Source organism: Nycticebus coucang, chromosome 16, assembly GCF_027406575.1.
Source record: "Nycticebus coucang isolate mNycCou1 chromosome 16, mNycCou1.pri, whole genome shotgun sequence".
NCBI lineage: Eukaryota > Metazoa > Chordata > Mammalia > Primates > Lorisidae > Nycticebus > Nycticebus coucang.
In genome coordinates, this window is record NC_069795.1 from 83,420,072 (window position 1) to 83,425,161 (window position 5,090).

Below are 5,090 nucleotides of genomic sequence, written 5' to 3' on the forward strand. Positions count from 1 at the left end.
TGTTGATGGCTAAGAAGTAAAGTCAGTTTTAAACACCCCAACTTGAAAACACATTTAATAAGTAGAAACCCAATAGAAATACCAGAATCTGAGCTGTGCTCTACCCAGACCACCATTTTCAACTCCCTGCTACTCATCAGCCATCAAAATCATATTTTACTTTACTGATATTTAAGACCAAAATGATCTAAAATATAAGTAAAGTTTTGTTATACAATTACTCGGGCCTAGTTTTGCCTTTCTTATTTGTAAAAACATTTTATTGCTATTTCCAATTTCTTACCTTTTTCCCTTCTCTACCTTAAAAGAGTTTTAAGTGACCCTTAACTATGTAAATGATTTCTTGGCATTAAGACGTAGCACTTCGTACCATCATATCTTCTTCATTCTGGACAAACCAATAGCATTTTAGGAGTTTTCTTTATAATCTGCTGAACTAATTTATTAGATCCCTGATCTCCAGAGGCCAGATTTGCTAATCTTCATATCCATCTTTACAGCTATGCATTGGTATAAACAAGACATAAATAGAAAATAATGAAGGAAGGTAAAAGAACACAGGTAAGAACTTCAGACTATATATACAGAGGGTGGCAAAAAATGCATACACATTTTAATAAATGAAAAAAACTGTATTAAAATTGCAATACACAATGTATACCAACAGCAAAAGATGAACACAAATCACATCAAGCACCTCTCAACAGAAGTCAAATGTGACTTAAGCATTACAAATTTAACACAGTCTTCAACTTTCTTAAAATGCGTATACATTTTGACACTCTTTTGTATAGTTTTAATTATACGAGAGAAAACTTATTGAAGATTATTTGTTGTATCAACAGACCCTTTTTTCAATAATTATTTATCTCACATCTAGAATATTCTAATAGCTTAATTCCTGGTCTCCCTCTTTCCCTGCCATTTGTTTCTCAAAATAAAACAACCTATTATTATGAGAATTCCCTGGCCAGAATAATAAAAAAAAAAAAAAGTTTCTTTTTCTTTTTTTTTGTAGAGACAGAGTCTCACATTACCACCCTCAGTAGAGTGCCATGATGTCACACGGCTTGCAGCAACCTCCAGCTCTTGGGCTTAGGCGATTCTCCTGCTTCAGCCTCCCTAGCAGCTGGGACTACAGGCGCCCACCACAACGCCCGGCTATTTTTTTGTTGCAGTTCCGCGGGGGCTGGGTTTGAACGCACCACCCTCGGTATATGGGGCCAGCGCCCTACCCACTGAGCCACAGGTGCCACCCAAAAGTTTCTTTTTATAATTTTAAGAAGATGTGGTGCAAATGTTTCTGGTTTACATGAATTGCATTTGTAATGCTTGAGTCAGGTAACCATCATCAAGATGGTATTTACTGTTCAGTAGCTTTCTGCCCGTTCTCCCCTCCCCCCAGACTCCCACATAATTTCCACTGACTTTTACTTCCCTCTGTTCACGTGTGCTCATCAATTAGTTACAATTTAGTAGTGAGTGCAAGTGGTACTCTTTAGATAGTTCACTTAGGATAAGGGTCTCTAGTTCCATCCAAATTGCTGCAAAGGGCATTGATTCATCTTTTCTGAGTAGCTGGGACTACATGTACTCACTACAACACCTGGATGGGTTTTCTATTTTTAACAAAGCCTGCTCTTGTTCAGGCTGGTCTTGAACTCCTGAGCTCAATCAATCCACCCTCCTGACCCTCCCAGAGTGCTTGGATTACAGGCATTAGCCACCACCCCCAGCCATTTGTCTGTCCTCTTTTGAAAATTTTTACTCATGTCTTTTGCCCTTTTGTAAGGAAGTTGTTTATTTTTTTCTTGCTAATTTGTTTGAGTTCTTTGTAGATTATGGATATTAGGCCTTTATTAGATGTATAAATTACAAATATTTTCTCCTCTTCTGTAGGTTGTCCATTTGCTCTATTGATTATTTCCTTAGTTGTGCAGAAGCTTTTTAATTTAATCGAGTCCATGTATTTATTTTGTTGTTACTGTAATTGTCATTGCAGTTTTAGTCATAAATTCTTTATCTAGGCCAATATCCAGAAGAGTTTTCCTGACATTTTTTTCTAGAATTCTTATGGTTTCATGACTTATATTTAAGTCTTTTATCCATCTTGAATTGATTTTTGTGAGTGGCCAGAGATATGGATCCTGTTTCATTTTTCATGGATCCTGTTTCATTTTTCTACATTTGGCCATTCAATTTTACCAGCAGCATTATTGAATAAGACTTCTTTTCCTTTCCCAATGTATATTGTTGCCTGCTTTATCAAAGATCAGTGGGCTGTATGTGGATGGTTTAATATCTGTGTTCTCTGTTCTACTCCATTGGCCTATGTCTCTATTTTTGTATGAATGCCATGCTGTTTTGGTTACTATAGCCTTGTAGTATAGTTTGAGGACTAGTAATGTCATGCCTTTCTAAATTTGTTCTTTTTTATTTAAGATTGCTTTAGCTATTCTAATTCCAAAAGAAAGATAGAATTATTTTTTCTAGATATGTGAAATATAATGTTGGCATTTTGATGAGGATTACACTGAATTTGTAAATCATTCTGGGTATTACAGACATTTTAACAATGTTGATTCTAGCAATCCATGAACATGATATGTTTCCATTTGTTTGTGTTGTCTGCAATTTCTTTCCTCAGTATTCCATAGTTCTCTTTGTAGAATTCTTTCGTCTTCTTGATTAAGTATACTGCTAGGCATTTCATTGTCTTTATGGCCATTTTCAATGGTAGCGAGTTTTTGATTTGACTCTCAGCTTGACTGTTACTGGTATGTACAAATGCTACTGACTTATATGCATTGATCTTGTACCCTAAGATTTTGCTGAATTTATTTATCAATTCCAGGAGTCTCGGTGGAGTTTTTGGGGTTTTCTAAACATAAGATCATATCAACAGTGAATGAGGGTTGTTGGACCTTATTTTTACCAATTTAATACTCTTTATTTCTATCTCTTGCCTGGCTAGGACTTCCATCACTGTGTCAAATAGAAATGGTGATAGTAGGCACCCTTCTCTTGTTCATGTTCTTAGGGGGAATGCTGTCAACTTTTCTGCATTCAGTATGATGGTGCCTGTGGGTTATCATATATTACTTTTATAATTTTGAAGTATGTTCCTTCTTTGCCAGCATGTTCAATTTCCCCAGCAGTATGATTGAATAGGACTTCTTTTCCTTGTTAAAGGTTTTTATCATCAAAATGTCCTGAATTTTTTCAAATTATTTTTCTACATCTATTTGAGATGATCATGTGGCCTTTTTTGGTTGGTGTTGTTGTTCTATTTATGTGGTGAGTCACATTTATTGACTTATGTGTGATGGACCATCCTTTCATCCCTGGGATGAAGCCCTCTTGATCATGGTGGATTAATGTGATGTGCTGCTGAATGTGGTGTGTTAATATTTTACTGAGGAGTTTTGCATCCATATTCATAATGGATATTGGTCTGTAGTTTTCTTTCTTTTGCTGTGTCTGTGTTTCTTTTGGCTTTGTTAGCAAGGTGATACTGGCTTTGTAGAATAAGTTAGGGAGGATGCACATCTTCTTGATATTTTGGAATAATTTCTGCCATATGGGTACCAGCTCTTCCTTCCAGGTTTGATAAAATTAGGCTGTGAGTCCATCTGGTCCAGGGCTTGTTTCTTTGGAAGATTTTTGATTACTTCTTCAATTGCTTTGCTCTTTGTTGATCATTTCAGGAGTCCTGGGAGGTCTGGAGTTTTGGGAGGTTGTGTGTTTCCAGAAATTTGTTCATGTCCTCTATGTTAAAAATATGGAATTATTCACTAATTTGCATGTCATCCCTGTGCAGGCCATGTTAATTTTGTCTATATCATTCCAATTTTAGTTTATATACTGCTGAAGCAAATATCAAAGTTTCTGAAGCTATAGTCCACGAACGCTCTGATTTGAAATTCTCAAGGAAGTCTATGACAAAGGAAGATTCTTAGTTCCTTTCACAGTCTTGTGAATCAGAATCTCTGTGCCTCACAAGCCCCCTATGGTAATTATTAAACTATCAGCTGTTAATAAATACAGTATAAACTAAAATAACCATCTTTATCTGAAACATAGTCTAAAATGTGACCCAATTTCTCACTAACTTTCTTAGTTTCTAGATTAGCCACATTCTTTGGGTTTGAGAATTAGTTATTCCCTGGTCTCAAGATAAAGAAGGTTTATAAGTAGAATACCTCAAGAACTGAGGTAGCTCTAGAGACAAGCTATTTCTTTTAACTTTCTTGGGAGCCTCACAGTTTCTCTTCATGGAGCTTTTTTCATCTCATAATTTCAATTACCATTTATTATCCTGATACTGTCTTACAGTTTTTCTATATATCTCTCTTCCAGCTTTACCTTCCACTGAAATATTGTGTATCCAAGTTCAAACAATAAGAGAAGAAGTATGATTTAGTTTGCATATTTTTTTGACCAAGACAACATACAAGCTTTTGGCAAGCTTGTGGGGTAGCTGACCTCTAATCCAATAAGGGACACTTGGGAACAAGAACACCTGGTAATAATCATATTTACCTAAAGCCATTATTAAAGATTCAATACACAAGTGTCCTCAAAGAAAAGGAGTGTCTAGGGCAAGCATTTACATCAGGAAGCCAATTGCACCCTCTCTCCCTCAGTCAAAATATTTGTAGCCAATATTCTTTTCTCTCCTAAATAACACATTGGATTTTCTCATCTCTCTGCCTTTGTGTGTATATTTCAATCTGAAATGCCTACTATCTTGATCTACATCTGAAGTTTTACTATTACTTCACTGTACTTTCTCAGTTCAATTTCATGAGGCTTTCCTAAAATGTCTAAAAAGATTTAAATTCTTTTTTTTTTGAGACAGAGCCTCAAGCTGTCAACCTGGGTAGAATGTCATAGCATCATAGCTCACAGCAACCTCCAATTCCTGGGCTCAAGCGATTCTCCTGCCTCCGCCTCCCAAGTAGCTGGGACTACATGCACCTGCCACAACACCTGTCTATGTTTTGGTGGCATCCGTCGTCATTTGGTGGGCCCAGGCTGGATTCGAACCCACCAGCTCAGGTGTATGTGGCTGGCACCTTAGCCGCTTG

At 36.5% G+C, this 5,090-nt stretch overlaps 1 non-coding gene across 1 annotated transcript; it reads right to left on the reverse strand.

Annotated features, from left to right (window-relative positions):
* Window positions 1–3,775: 3,775 nt before the first annotated feature.
* On the reverse strand, window positions 3,776–3,880 carry LOC128568238 (U6 spliceosomal RNA). The gene has a single exon (XR_008375059.1). It is a non-coding gene; the product is annotated as a U6 spliceosomal RNA (small nuclear RNA).
* Window positions 3,881–5,090: the final 1,210 nt, after the last annotated feature.